At 39.9% G+C, this 16,400-nt stretch overlaps 1 long non-coding RNA gene across 1 annotated transcript in view; it reads right to left on the minus strand.

Moving 5' to 3' along the window:
- The window catches only part of LOC148000826 (uncharacterized), a 37,208-nt gene extending 21,667 nt beyond the window's left edge, over positions 1 to 15,541 (minus strand). The window contains exons 1-2 of the long non-coding RNA XR_015638234.1: positions 15,456 to 15,541; positions 14,751 to 14,823 (exon numbers count right to left, since the gene is read on the minus strand). This is a non-coding gene — a long non-coding RNA (uncharacterized LOC148000826). The remainder of the gene's footprint in view (positions 1 to 14,750; positions 14,824 to 15,455) is intronic.
- Between the last annotated feature and the right edge of the window lie 859 nt (positions 15,542 to 16,400).

The following is a 16,400-nucleotide window of genomic DNA, read 5'->3' on the forward strand; positions in this document are numbered from 1 at the left end:
GCATAATCACTTTACTGTCTCCAGGACCTTTCATCTGTTCTTATTTAATCAGACAAACCCCATGTTCTAGTCAGGTTAAGGTTGCTGTGCTAAACACCAAGAACAAAAACAATGTAGGAAGCAAAGGATTTCTTTAGATAGGCAGTCACTGAAGGAATTCAGTACAAGAACTCAAGCAAGAACTGATACAGAGACCATGGAAGAACACTGCTTGTCTTGTTTTTCATGTCATTCCCAGTCTGTTTTCCTATCTACTTCAAGGCCATAGGTAGCAATCCTGGAGGTTTGACCCACATATTTACCTACAGAACAATTGGATGAAGGCAATTCTCAAATTGACTCTTCCTCCTCCCAAGTGATTCTAGTTTTTGTCAAGTTGATAAAAAGAAAAAAGAAAAAAAGAAAAAGTAAAAAAAAACCCTAGCCAACACACAGGGTCAGTTACTGGCTGTGTTTCTATACCCTGAAAGCTCCCGACTGTAATCTGGGGATATGGCTCTGCTTAAGATCAAGGAGGACCCCTGTGAGGTTTTATAAGACTGCATGTATATAGTGCACCCTCCCTCAGTTGTTCATTCTGTACTTTACAGGTTCCTGAAGTTTCCAGCATTAGAATAAACAGGAGGAGCAAATGCTTTATTCACTCTTGCTTTTATAGTCGGATACTTCACACTGGGGAATTTAACCAACTAGATCCCACATTGAGGCTAAGTATAAAACAATATGTACAGGAAAAATGTGGAGCTGAGGCTACTCTACTAGACTCACTGTGTAGTCCAGGCTACCATGGAAGCTCACACTATAACTTAGGTTTGCCTCATATTAGTGACCCTCTGACTGACCATCATAGCACTGGGACTCTCAGCATGTTCTACGTTGCCCAACTCAAAATACAAATGAAATTTTATTATTTGGTCAGAGGAGGAAGACAGCTGATCTGCTTACCACATTATTGAAGTTCTGCTACTCATAGGGATAGGCCATCCAAGCAGTTTGAAGCAAAGAGATGTGCCTCTGTAGACTAGGTCTAGCTGTGGCCAGGAAGCAGCCTATGAGCTAAATTGTAGCTTAGGCTCCTTGAGTTCTGTCCTCCCCCCAACCCCATCAGATTTCCATTCAAAGGGGTGCATGTTAGAGGTGAGGTGAAAACCTGGCTTAGTAGGACAATGGCGAAGACAGATGACAATTTGAAGCTGATGGAACATGCCTGTAATTGCAGTGCTGGAGAGGCTGAGGTAGGGAGATCATTACCTCGAGAACAGTCTGGGCTAAAAAGCAAAATCTGAGTGAAAACAGACCAACCACAACAGGAGATTTCTTTACGTTCTTAGTTTTGCTGAAGCCTTTAAAGATGTATTTCATGTTTATTCATGTGTAAGCGTGTATGTGACTGTATAGGGGTCTACAATGTGTGTGGGGGGGGAGGTGGTGGTGGTATGTATGTGCATATGCATTTGAATGCCTGTGGAGACCAGAAGAGACAGTTGGATTACATGGAGTACAGGAAGTGGAATGCCTCCTAAAACAGGAGCTGGTAACAAAACTCCAGTTCTCTACAAGAGCAACAAGCACTCTTAACCCATGAGCTGTATCTTCAGCTGCTAAACCCCAATTTTAAGGTGTGCCTTTAAAATATTTAGAGGACTGTCAACTAACTTGTATGGGATGAATTATTGAGTGAATGAAAGTTAGCATATAAAATGATTGAATTTGTTATGTATAGTAGTATAGACATAATGAATCGGGTCCCTAAATATCAGAAACCTGTATTTTTGGGGTAATCTATGGAGCAAATGGAATGCAATATATGAAGAAAAAGCAAATGGTGCTTCTGTGAGAACTCGAGAATTAAGAGTCTAAAAAGGGATGGAAGCAAACATAGTTGAGCGGGGAGTGGCATGGAGGACTTGAGCTTCCAACCAAAGACTCTTCCACCACATGTTGTATGTGGTCCACTTCAAGAAGGCAGTGAAAGTAATGGAGTTGGTACCTATAGAGAATGCCCCAGCTTTCACAATATGTCATCTTATATGGATATTAATTGAAAACATTTCCAGTGGGAAAAAAGGAAAAGGCCTTGTCCTGGCTAGCTTTCCTTGAGCAACAACAATACCCACTTGAATGTGAGACAAGGAAACGTCAGGCTTTCTAAAGAGAAAAGAAGCTGGATTCTTGTTCTACGCAGTAGGGGTGCAGTTCCACTCACAATACTGAGTTGAAAGTTGGAATCTAATCTTAAATGCCTCGATTAATGGACACCAACACTGTAGAAAAATTGGCGACCTTCAGAGTAAAATAAACTATAGCTCTCTGAGAAATTATTTCAAACACATTGTGAACAGGAAAGATGCACAACATTAGAAAATTCTCCAGCAGGCTTGATAAGGTTTTTAATTAATGTAAATAGATGCCAGATGCAAAGATTCTGCCTAGTCTTGTCCCAAACTTGTAATCTTCCTGCCTCAGCCTCCTGAGGGCTAGGGTCATAAGGATGCCCCATCATGCTCAGTTTTCTATTTTTCACACAAAGTTTCCTATGTTGATACAAAACATGGGAGTAATCTTAAAAGAAATGAAAAATCATTTATCCTGTGTCAAATTTGAGCAAATGTGGCCCAGGAAGATGATTTTCATCTTTGGGATATTGGCAGGAATTTCAGTTTAAGTAGATGCTGAACTGGAGCAGGTCAGAGATCTATGCACTCTAAGACAGTGTTGGCCAATATGGAGTCTGCTGGACCATTACCTCAGTTTTGATTCTAATGACAAAAGAACTATCACTTGGAAGGAAAAGCAATTCCTATGAGATGATGGCTCCTGGGTGGGGTCGGGGGAGATGGTCACCTTATCACAACAGTGTGACTAATTATGAGAATCTGCTATTTCTGGAATCAAAGGTAGATAAAGGGTTAGGAGAATGACTATAGATATTCATGTGCACTTTTTGGAGTTTGGGAGAGGATATTGTAGAGCAAACAGTAATATGCCTAAATTCTTTCCCATCTTCAACCTCAGAAGAAGAGAAAGATTAGGGATCACTAGCATTTAGATGGGCAGTCTTTGAATCTTTTGATTTGTTATTTGGTTTTATTGAGCTTCTGAAGCAGGGTCTCATTATATAGCAAAGGGCATCACATTTATTACATAACCTAGGATAGCTTTGAACTCATTATCAGCATCTTGAGTGCTGAGGTTATACATGTTTTTCACCACACACGAGGGTTTAAGATAAAGGAGATATGGGGTTGGGGATTTAGCTCAGTGGTAGAGCGCTTGCCTAGCAAGCACACGGCCCTGGGTTTGGTCCCCAGCTCCGGAAAAAAAAAGAAAAGAAAAGAAAAAGAAAAAGAAAAAAAGATAAAGATAAAGAAGATATGTACAAAAAAAAGGCAGACATATCAGACTTGTATCACACTTTCAGTAAGTTATTAGCATGTTTTAGTAAAAGCAATTAGGGCTCTCAAGACAGTGTAAACCAATGTGACAGGCAGTCTGGTAGTTCTCAATCTTGGAAAGAATGTACTCAGGCCAGCTAACTGTCTTCATGGGCAACCTCCAGCAGGTGGTTACTCCAATGTACAAGTGAGAGTAGGAATCACTTGTCCATCTTGTTTTGTCTTCAACCTAGACTGCATATAACAATTCTCTCAGAGCCCCATAAAACAGGTCAGGCCAATTCCAGCAGAACTCTATAATCATAGACTGTGGAGTTAAATATTTTTAAGTTTCCTTTATTATTTAAGTGAATTTCTATGACTTACATGCTTCTCACAGGAGGATCACCTCCTGCGATATTTCTCACAGCTCTTAGGTAATAGATCACACAGTTCTGAGCAAAAAGCTTTAGTCTTTTTTCCACTAAAAATTCAGTGGAAGTGGAAAACATGAACAAGTCCCAGAAAGATGTCCTGCTAACAACAGGATAAAAGCAACTCCCCTCCACCAAAAACCAAACCAAACCAAACCAAACCAAACCAAACCAAAACAACAGCGGCAAATTCCTCTTCTATTCAACAATCATTCTTTCACATTCAGTCCTTGGGAAAGAAAATGAGTTTACCATTTCTGAGTCTGTGCATCCTATAAGAACGTAGCATTTGGTTTTATTTTTAATAGATGTATTTGACCAATACAGCACCCCATACACTGTGCCAGGAGCCATCAAGAAGAAGCTGAAAACTAGCAGGTGATTTCCCTGAGATAGTTCCACCATGGACTATACTGTACATGACAGATTTGCTTCTATGGGCAAGGCACAGGAGATTTCATTTTAGGAAAGATTCCTGTTATTAATATGCTTTCCTGTTATTATTAAATATGTATAACAATACTACGTATTATCCCACCCTTTTGAATAGATCTCTGCAGAACAATGAAGATGTCTAGCTTATGGTGATGCCATATAGAAAGATAAGTTCTTTTTTTTTTCTTCTTTTCTTTTTTCTTTTCTTTTCTTTTTTTTTTTTTCGGAGCTAGGCAAGCGCTCTACCACTGAGCTAAATCCCCAACCCTGACAGATAACTTCTTAATTCTTAATGATGTTCCTACAAGAATTCCTATTATTTATTCCTATATTAGTAATTATTAAGCTATTTTATAATAGGGCTACTATAAAGTCCTCTCTGATAATCAAAACTGCATTGAGAACTCTGCCAGTCTTTAAGTGTCATGAGTTTATTGCTTCTGAGATAATGAGCAGGCATCTATAATTTAGAACACATCACAAGAGGCTGTAAAATCATTATCCAAAGTTCATGAAAAGGGAACTAACAATTTACTATAAGTACAAGGACAAGAGATAAAATATTCACAAGGTTTATCTGTATAGAATTTTACTAATAACTAAGTCATGAAAGTTATGGTTTTTTAACTCTATGTGAGCCTATAGAGCTGGTGACAGATGATGCACGTTTGACCAGATTATTACTCCTAATAGATATGCATGTAAATATTCTCTGTTGTAAACTTTTTATTCAATTTATGATTTACATTTTTGGGTAAACTTGTGAGGAACTTTTTACCATGTGATCCTGTATTCTGAAAGATGTATAAGAACTTTCATAAAAAACTTTTTTAGAGCGAACTTAGAAATAAATATTAAAATCACTTTCAAAGGTGTCCCTTTTTCCCTTAAGAATTCAACTAATAGGCTGGGAGTTAGAGCAGTGCAGTTCCTGTGGAGATAGAATAAAGGCTACTTTACTTAATCTCGCTGCTGTTAAACAGGTTAAACTACTAAACAATTTCTCACCCCAGGGGAACTCTGAAGGCGGGTCAGCTACAGTAGCAAAGTGACTTAGACTTAAGAGAGATAAATGTTTTATTTTTAAATAATAAACCTAAATATCTCATAAGACCAAGTCTTACTCCTGCGGATGTTCTACCCCCTCCGCTGCCTCAAGAGGAAAAAGAAAAAGGAAAAGAAAAAATGAACAGTGAAAATGGCCTCCAGCAACACTGCATAACCATGAAGACACAGAAAGGCCAGTTCAGATGCAGTCTCAGTTCAGGTGTAGTGGGGTGCTCTACTGAGGTGTGATTTATCCACAATCTCCAACATTTATGGAATTGAAGGGGGATAAATGTCTAACAGGGATAATAAATGAGAAGTTTAGATTCTAGTGACAGAAATTCTAGCATAAATAAGTATATTACTTTTTCCTACTATAGGTACAATGTGTCAGTTGCACCATAGAAAGTGGTTTATTTAATGGTTGGGAGATGTAGCACACAATATAATGATTGTAAGAGGCAGGCATATATAAGATAAATACAAGTGTGAATTAGGTGAATAAAGTAACATTGCTACCATTTGTCCTTTCCATTATTTTGGGTACCTGGGCCAGATTTAGACTACTCATACGTACACAGGAAATAAGATGAACCTTTTGACTTGGGAAATTTAATCTCAAAGAATGAGGGAACTATAACTAAAGCTTTCTTGAGAGTAAAACATGAACTCTAAATTTCCCCATTTCTGCACTAGTTAATTTTTATCTGGAACCTTCTCATCAGTTCACAGAATGATTAGATCTCGTGCTTGTATCAGTAGGAGGTTATTTTTAGATGCCGAGTCTACAAATACAATCAGGTTTCAACATAAGAGTTCCTTAGGAGAATACTTATCAGATTTTCAAGTACAAAGAAAAAAGCAGGCCAGGGGAGAATTAGAGTCATTCTTCAAAAACTCTGAAACAGTGAGACACAAAACTGGGTCAACACCAGTGGGACAAACGTCACAGAACCAATTTTTAAACCAGAAAAGATCAACTCCGAAGGGAAGCCTACTCAGATACACTGCATGGAACACTGGCTGGGCTGAATGTGAACTCTATCTATTGAGCCCCTTTCCCTGCAAGCAGAAGCCAGGTGACACTGAAGTAAGTGGAGAAACCACTGGGCAATGGAAGGAGCCCAGGTGTTGCTTAGGACTGGAGACTCTAAAATGAGTGTTCCCATGTCACTGTCTTGATGGTAGACAAAACAACTTTAAAGTGTCTACATAAGAAAAGAGTCTGAATGTGCTGAGTCTTCACTGGGGATGTAGCACAGTGGATAGGAATCTTAAAGGCAAAGCAATAGGAATTGACAGTAACCAAGAAAAGAAAGAAAAGTTGAAGCAGAAAACAGAGCTGGAAAATCAATCTGAGCTTAAATTCAGCCTTGGTATCACAACTCAGACTCACAGTGTCAGTTGTGGGAGACCCAGGAAACGCGTTTGCTGAGAAATCCTCATGGTTGAGAGGCATCTCTACAAGGTATCAACTGACTGACTGAAGAGGGATGGTTCTACAAAAATCAAAGACACCTGTGCATTCAGACCAGGAGATGATAGAGTGGGCTTTATATCCTCAAGATGTAACTATGGTGCCTAGGCTTGGTAATTCCTGTTCAGTGCTCTGTGTCCCTCAGAAATTGCCAGCGGTAACCAGCAAGGAATGTATACCCACACCCAGTGTGCTGGAGCTGGTGAGCAGGATATTAAGGTTCCCTCATCCTCTAAGCAGCATCTTTGGAAGCTTGAAGAGGACTTTAAACTTTAACATCCTTTCCATCATTTTTGTCCCTTTTTCATTCTGAAGGAGAAGGTGGTTCCCAAATTCTGATATCCCTGCCAATCTCTCAGCACTATAACAGGTCATAGTGACACTAAGAAACATTTCCAGAAAGTCACTTTTCATGGAACAATTATGAAAAAGTTCTTGGAAGTATCCTATACCTGTTAGAACTTGTAATGTGCTTCTCACCAAGCTATTAGCCTTTCATTCTGAATTAAGCACTGAATTCTACTCCTTGAATATTCAACTGTCAAATTTTATGTGAACTATCTAAGACGTAGGTTTAAATTTTTAACATAATTTTTTAATTGAATCTTTTGGAATTTTATATCATCCACTCCAATCTCACTCATTATCCAGTCTTTTCATATTCACCTTCCACTCTTGTAACCTCCCCATAAAAGGGAATTAAAAAATAAAATATAAGAAAAGGAAAATAAAGACCAAATCAAAACAAAGCAAAAAACACCAAAAAGTAAAATCAAAAAAATAATCCTGCTGATGTCTGGACCATCTCACTGTCTCTGGGCAACAACCTTATCCTCAGCTGAAGCCTTCTATACATGTACCATTCTACATGTACACATGTTCCTACATGTGTATGCCCTTCCCATCACATATCTGTTTGTCATAGTAGCATTGGAAGTTTGTGTTAACCTTTTGCCCAGACAGCTTTACTTATGAACTAGAAGTCTAGTTCATGACTTCTGCCAATCCAATGGACCCTCACAGAGACTCTTGGATATTCTGTTGTTGCCCTGTGTCATGGGGATCCTGTAATTTTGCATCTGTGGGACAGGCCGCTTTGCATGCTCTAGCAGTTTATATATAGTTTATATATAGCAGTTTATATAGTTTTATATAGGTAGATGTTGGGATGGGCCATCTCAAAGCCCTGACAGCTCTCCCACACCCACACCTACACCCACACCATCAGGTTCAGATCTTCCTCATCACCTCTGTAACGGTCAGGCCCGGTATTCCTGGACATCTTGTGCCTACATCTTTAGGCCAGCTTTCTTATATCCTAGCTCCTAGAGACAGTTCTCCCAAGACTTCCGGATGAGGGGTAGGGACAACTCTTGTGCACATTATAGCTGCTGTGGAGGTGGGTAGGTTTAGTTTTTTTAAATCAGGATGAAAGCAGCCATTCTTTGACTCAGCCAAATAATCTGGATAATCCTATTAAGAACCTGCTGTTTAAGGCAGATTTACTAAGCCTTATCAGCACAAGGGAAGAAGGAGGATCTTCATAAAAGCCTTTGTCTACTGCATAGTTCTGGCCCTTGCTCCCAGAAAAGCAGCCTTTCCAACAGGTTGCCAAGAATTCTACAGGACACAAAGTCTGTCTATCCTTAACTTTTTGCCACATTAAAAATTCAGATCAATGAGATGAAGAGACGTCTTAGTTGTTCAGAATATGTACTGCTCCTACAGAGAACCAGAGAGTGCTCCCAAGGGCCTGCAATTCTAGTTCCAGGGAACCTGTCACCCTCTGCTGGTCTCTGTGGACAACTCTATGCCTGTGCACAAATTCACAATGAGATATGCACACTTGCATATAACTAATTGTTTTTAAAAACAAGAAAGTGCCATTGTGGCAGGAATAATTTCATTGTATACAGAAAAGTCTTATCCACGTAACTGCCTATATTATCCCATCTTTCCTTTCCTCTGTTTTCTTCCCTTTTTTTCCAGTTACTTTGCTTTCAACTCTCTCTCTCTCTCTCTCTCTCTCTCTCTCTCTCTCTGTCTCTCTCTCTCTCTCTCTCTCTCTCTCTCTGTGTTATGTGTCTGGGTGTCTCTCTCAGCTGTGTGTGTGTGTGTGTGTGTGTGTGTGTGTGTGTGTGTGTGTGTGTGTGGTACATGCACCACACCTTTCCTTCCAGTTCCAGATCTAGGTAGAACCCTTTGAGGGGGGGGGAGAGAGAGAGAGAGAGAGAGAGAGAGAGAGAGAGAGAGAGAGAGAGAGAGAGAGAGCAGACAACACAGAACCATTGTCACCAGTGGCAGGCTGAAGACATTATTGCATAGTATGTTCATTGGAGTCTAGCACTAAGCTACTCCGGAACATATTCCAGAAGTTTCTGCAGAATAAAGTGTGTCTTCTTAGACTTTCAAAGATAATTTCATTTGTTCAACCTCATTCCTCTTGCAGTGAAATGCAGCTTCTGGCTTCAAGACTTCTCAGTTTCTGTGGAGGTAAGATGAAGGAAGAATGGAAACTTGTGACTGGCAGGACGTTTTCTATTTTTATCTGCAAAGTTTCCAGTCAGTTCAAATTGCAGGTGATTTTTATCACTTTCAAAGTTGAAAGAGGAGAAAGATTGATCCATTTCAAACCCATAGCATTTGTGACATCCAGACAAAAATAATAGCCTCTTGTGAGCATATTGAATCTTTACTGAGGTTTGTGGAACATTGTGACACTTTGCTGCAAGAGTTATGTGGTGTCCAAAAAGTGGGGATAGTTCAAGCTCAGTTGCTGGTCACAGTTTATATAAAATAGCAGCCATGTATGTAGCAACAGATACCCCAGTGGAATTTGATATCAGTGATCAACAGAGCAAAGGACAACAACTCGCTTACAGGTCTAGAATCTTTTAGTAGAGAGCACATGCTCCAGAACCATTGTCATCAGTAGCAGGGTGAGCATGTCATTGTGTAGTTTATCCTCAGCAGTCTGCACTCTGCTAAGTATTCACCTTCATCACCGAAAAGAATTTCAGGATGAGCCAGTATGAGCTACAGTTTATTAAAAATATACTCTTAACTTAATAAAAATGAAAGGCACTTAGGGAAAGAATGCAGAAGCCCCAAATGTGATATGGACTTCTCAAAGTAGAGTCGCACATTAAGGCCTTTGGAATATTCATTTGTGTGATTCTGATGAGTTCTATTGCTTGCCAAGGGATGCTAAGAAGTCTAAAGAGATTGTAGAGTGGATTCTGAGATGCGATGGGCAGGATGGACAGATAAGGAGATTCTCTCTATCGCAGGGGCACAGGGACTTTGACTGTTAACCAAAGATGATATAAACATGTTCCTGAGGTTCCGAGAAGAGTCTTGGGAAGAGTAAAGCTATACTGGAAGGTCATATGTGCTTGGCCTTTAAGCCTTCGCTTAAAGGATTTTAGCATCCTAATTTGAAAATATCTCTATATAAAAGGAATACTGTTTCTGTATAAGCAATCTTCACAGCACATGTTACTGGCTGCTGGAATTCTTGGTTCTCAACTGGGGAGAAGTCTCATTCAACTAGGCTCCAAAATGAAGGGTTCCATTTACTTCTACATCCTGATAACTTGCCCAAAGTTCTACGGTACCTCAATTTCAATCAACTCAGCATGTCAGGGTTAATAAAACTTTGTATATTAACTCTTTGCCAGTCCTTACCATACCATTCTGTAAGCATTATACCTACCTATAAGCCTCTTTCTTTTATTTCCTCTCCAAATGGGAAATATAATAAAATTAGGCATTAGTAGTAAATTATCTCAGTAGTCTTGGAGTTCAGGTGAAGGCTAATCCAGGAGTGACAGAAAGAACTCCATGGGCTTTGTTTTTTCTGTCTTTTCAGTCAACCCTTCATGATGTCAGCTTTAGTGCTGGCACAGCTTTGAAAAATCAGCAAAACAATATTAGATCTCCTACCCTAACATACAGCATCATGAAATATTTACAGGAGAAGATAAGACTTTTCTGACGTCAAAGTCTAAGTGTCTATCTGGGACTTTTCTAATGGCTTTATTAACCCCAAGTCAGTAATAACCCACAATAGGTGGGACCTGCTACTGTGCTTAAGCCAATCAGAATCACTGCCTAGATCTTATTTCCAACCACACTTCCCAGAAGAAAGAAAGGATGAACTCTAATATAAAATTAGGTTAACTGCTGTAGACCCAAGGACAAGCAGGGCTTTAGGAAACACACATGCTCAGTGAAAATAGTTTTCACATCTAGCAAGTAGGTTAGGATCTTTCAAGTTAACAAAATCCATATCAAAATTGTAAAACCAACACATGCCATTTTGTAAAAGAATTAACCCAAGAATTATTAAAATTACAGTTATTTAAAAACGAGGCCTGTTGTCATTAATGTGAATGATTATCCTCTACAGGCATGAAAATGTGCTTCATATTTAAGCATTTTACGTGATTCCATTCTAAATTAACATACAAGTTTTAACAGTCTTGCTCTCAAAGAAGCAACATCAAATGATGTACTAGGACCCACCAGCAAGCTATATAGCAAAACCCAACCAGACACTGGATTGGATAATAAAGAATGTAAATATGTACGTCAGCTGCAACACCCGAGGGAAAGCTGAGCAATTAGAGAGACAGCGGGCACCCCAATACCCGGTCGTAAACATTTGTACACATGCACATACTAACAGTTGGCAAGGGTGTGCCAAAGAGACCAGGCTCGCAGGAAAGCATCTGTGGAAAAAGACCAGAAAACGGTGTCTCCAGATGGCCCCTCCAGAGTTGAACACAGTCCTGAGAGACTGAGCAACATTTTGTAAGAGAGAAAAAAGCTCCTTCAAGTGAGGCAGACCTCAAATCTGTGCACAGTCAGTGCCTGGAGGTGAATTTTAAAAATACGAATCCATCTAAATTCCGGATTGGGTAAAGCAACTCCAGGTCTTAAAATACTGGGGAAAGCTTTTTGTGGGTTGAACATAAAATATCAATTCAAAAAGTGTTGAAACTCTAGAGTCCAGAATTGACATGAAAATTAGACAATAGCCAAGGTCAACAGAAAACAAAAACATTAGCTAAGACTCTTGTCAAAACTGACTCTCCTTAACTGAGCTTCCCAAAGATTAACAAGAGTATCGGGTGAATCTGGAAGTTGTGGTTGAAAAAGACACTAAAATTGTGAAATTATGTGTGACAGTGACCTCATTCCAAGATGTCATCTATTGCACAATCACAGAATTGTGTGGACACGAGGGAGGAGAATAGAACCATTATTTCTGGGTTTGTTTTCTTTTATTTATCCTTGATCTTTCTATTCCTTTTTAATTAATCCATCTTTATCCAAAAAACTTAAAGCTGCTTGTGAATGTTTAAGCCACATGGAAAGGCCGTGCTTGGATGTTCAGTGACTTACAACAGAAATGACTGAGTGAGGTCACTGAGCTGATGTTGCCTGGGGGGAGACAAAGGACAGCAGTGTACAGGGACAGTGTAAATGGTGCACAGCAAGCAGAGTGAAATTAAACTGGAGCGCCCATGGGAAAGGAATTCTGGTTGGTGTTCTCTCTGGTGTCACTTTATTCCCATCTACATCTTGTCACCAAACTGTGGACATCCTTATCACCTGGGAGGAGAAGCTCTTGGAGACAAGATGGAAGGCAGAGTAGATAGGCCTGCAGAGCTGAGCATGTGACTACCTGTGATACCAGGAAAGTCCAGTAAACACATGCTGGGAATCTGTATACCAGAGGTTGAGTTCAGTAAAAGGAGCTGCAATGAAACAGGACTGAAGCGAGCATCAATCCATGGCCGAAAAGGGTGGGGCTAGAGTAGAATGTGCCACTAGGAATGATGAGGGGGATTTGCAAGGAAGTCAAGGAGAGCCATGCTTTAGAATTTTCCAGAGCAGGGGTCCCCCAGGTCAGGTGATTTCCATGTAGCTATAGAGCCAGAGCCACAACTTCTCTCCTTACCTCCCTTCTTTTTACCTACTCACAAATTCTGGGACACTATTGTGTGTCTTCTGGCCACAACTGTAAGATTTTTCTGGGATTCCTGTGTGTCTCTTTCCGTTAGAACTATGTCTGGTTTCCCAACACTCAACACTACTTACAGCCTGTCCAAGTCTGTGATTTATGAAGTCAAGTTCAGGTTTTTCATATTAAATTTATATACTCTCATGATCTCATCCAAGGAAAACTCCCTGGTTCAACCATTTTTCATAAGATGCCATGTCTATGCTGAGGGTCACAGAACCAATGGTATCTCTGTCCTACCCCTACAAGGCAGGCTTGCATGCTGCTTAAATGCTTAGCTTCAAAAGATCCCGCACATTATTATACATGCTAAATAAAACTTTATGAAACGAATGATTATATCACTTCATATAATCAGACTGGTAGGCACAAAGGTGTATTTTCTGATGAAAATGCTCCACGGGTCCACAAAAGCTATGGTCATTCTCATCATGGGGAGTATGTTTGTGTGCATAAGTGTGGTGTAATGTATACCGTGTCTGTGTGTATGCATGTGGTATGAATTTGGTGTACCTGTATGCGCATGGTATATGCATAGTGTATATATTTGAAGTGTGTGGTATGTATATCTATGAATTGTGTGCATTGTGACTTGACTGTATGTGGTGTGTATGTGTGTGTTGAGGTATGAAATGAGCATGTATATTTTTTTCATGGCATGACTTAAATTTGCTCCAACTTAAGTTTTCCTGAGCTGTATACCATTCATAAAGTCTTAGCAATTCAGGGGTCCAAATTCATCTTTATCCTCCTAAATCAATGGCTTTTCATTTACCTAATAGTTATTTATTAATACATAATGTGCTACATGGAAATCCATAGGATGCAAGTTAGGAGATTCAAATTGTTTCCCTATACCTGCCCTTCCAACTCTTGAGCTGCTAGTCTCTCTTATGGCTGCATCTAAATGGGGTTTTTGATGAATTTTGTCCATAAATTAGCCTAGGGGGGCATTCATACTCAAAAGAGCATGTTCCAGTCCCTCACGCCATAGACTTGTTGCCAATCATAATAATGCAAAAATTGTATTCAGTTCAACTTCAATGGTTCCCACAGTCTATAAGAGTCTCAACACTGTTTGAAAGTTCAAAATTCAAAGTCCCTTCTGAGACTCCTGGCAATTTCTTAACTATAATTCCTATAAAATCAAAATAAAGGAGCAGATCACATATTGCATACAATGTGACATAATATATATTACCATTCCAAAAGGGAGGAAAAGAAGCAAAATAAGAGAAAGGTGCACCAAATTAAGACCTAAGACCAGAGAACAAACTCTAAATTCTACATCTCAATGTCAAAGCACTCTTCAGAACACCACCTCTTTTCAGCTTTGTTGACCGCATCAAACTTTTAAGCTGTTTGCACTCCTGGTTCTGTTATCCTTGGTAGGTATCCCAGGACTATGGCATCTTAAACATCTTAGGGATTCCAATGAAATTTAGGCTTCACATTCACAGCTCTAGCAATGAACTCTATGCAGGGTCTCTGTGACTGGCTTCAGTGACTTTCTATAGCTGAGGAGGGAGATTCTAGAACCTATTATTTTTGTCTCTGCTATTTTAAAGTTCAGATTGTCCCTGCTTCTTAGAGATCTCCATAAGAGTGACGACTAATAACAACACAAGGCAGACAACGGTGAGATGCCTTGAAATCTTCTCTCCCAATGTCATTAATAAAAAAACTCTTCAATTTAACCTTGGACAGATTTTTGTGTAAGGGCAAAACATCGACGCATTCTTTCCCAAAATATCACAAAAAAAATGGTCACTAGGCCACTTACTAATATTATGTCCCTCCCACAGTTCAAATAGCCTAAAAATTGTCTTGATGATCCTTCTAGGTGATCCATTAGTCCAAGTTTAAAGCATCCATTGGCTTTTCTAGTTTGAAGGCCTAATGTCTTCCATATCCTGCAACAAACAACCTGGTCAGGTCTGTCAGAACAGTACCTGATGCCTGATGTCAACTTCTGTCCCAGTTCCTGTTCTATTGTTGTGAAGAGACACCATGACCATAACGACTCTTGTAAGAAAGAAAGAAAAACAGCGTTTAGTTGGGGCTTGCTTACAATTTCGGAGGTCTAAATCATTGTTATCATGGCAGAAAGCATAGTGGCATGCAGGTAGGCAGGGTGCTTGAGATGGAGCTGAGAGTCTCTGTCTGGATCTGCAGGCAGGAGAAAAAAAGCAACACTGGGTCTGGCATGAGCTTTTGAAACTTCAAAGTCTACTCCAGTAACACACTGTCACAGAGGTCACAACTACACTAACAAGGCCTCGGCTCCTAATTCTTCCCAAGTAGTGCCACTTTCGGATGACTAAGCACTCAAATACCTGAGCCTCTCGGGAACATTCTTATCCCAAACTATTACACAAGGCAATCAGTTAATTGCAATGTTCGGTAAACACACATTACATAATTCTAACATTCAGTGGCACAGACTATAACTCTTCAAAATGAAGACATAGTGGCCTTGTGAGAAAACACTGGAACAAAGCAAGACCAAAATCCACCAGACAAATACAAAACCATCCAGCTTACCAAGGCCCCTGGAAACCATCTGTTCCAAAAAGTTTAGGCATTGTGGCTAGTTAGCTATTCCTCCTGGAGATGCCTCACTCCCTCCAATGTCCTAGATTTCCACTGTGACTTACACTTCATCTTCATAGCTTCACAGCGACCTCTTAGGACCTCCTAGCAGCGATTCCAACCTTGCCTTGCATTGCTTGGCCTCGACACTGTCTGGAACTGTGTTGCAAGATTGCATGATCCCCTCCCAGTCCCCAATCTTGCATATTTAATATCTGCAAAAAGAGAGCCAAGTAGATGATGCAGTCAAGCCCTGGCTCCACACCAGGTTTAAGCCTGGGTCCCTGGGTATATCAGTCACAGCGACCTCTCTGTACTGACACTACGGAAGGACTTCATAAGGTAGTTGTTTTCAGAACGCCTTTGGAACATGAATATATGCTTTCTCCTTTTGAATCAATTTCCATTTTCACAAGCTGGAACACTTCATGAATGGGTCCTTGTCCTGGGGAAAGTTTTCTTACTGTCCCAGGGCAAAAAGGAGGTTTATTTAATGACACTAACCCCTCAGTTACTGTTTTGTTGGTGGAACAAATACAATCATATTTTGCAACACGGACAGAATGCAGCCAGACTCTTTATGGATTCTATGGATTCTAGCCAAACTGAGTCCTTGTTCTCCCTCTAGAAGCTCAGAAAGCAGTTTCTCAATGTCTGTATTTCTCTCTACATTCTTGTCTCCTAAGGTCCCAAAAGACTGGCTTACTTAATCCTGCTTCCAGTATGCTAGGGTTTTCCAGCTGAAAATTATTCCTACAAGCTAGTTCCAAGGGCCCAGAACTACAGTTTCACATTACCATAGCAATTGACCCACTTCTCATTATCAACATCTTTCTTTTTGTGTGTGACCATTTCTTTCCTTTCTTTCTTGCTTTCTTTCATGCTTGCTTTCTTTCATGCTTTCTCTCTCTCTCTCTCTCTCTCTCTCTCTCTCTCTCTCTCTCTCTCTCTCTTTCTTCCTTTCTTTATTCCCTTTCCTAATTTCCCTTCTGGAATACCTCTATCACTTC

Source organism: Rattus norvegicus, chromosome 15 (genome assembly GCF_021556685.1).
Source record: "Rattus norvegicus strain SHRSP/BbbUtx chromosome 15, alternate assembly SHRSP_T2T, whole genome shotgun sequence".
NCBI classification, from domain to species: Eukaryota; Metazoa; Chordata; class Mammalia; order Rodentia; family Muridae; genus Rattus; species Rattus norvegicus.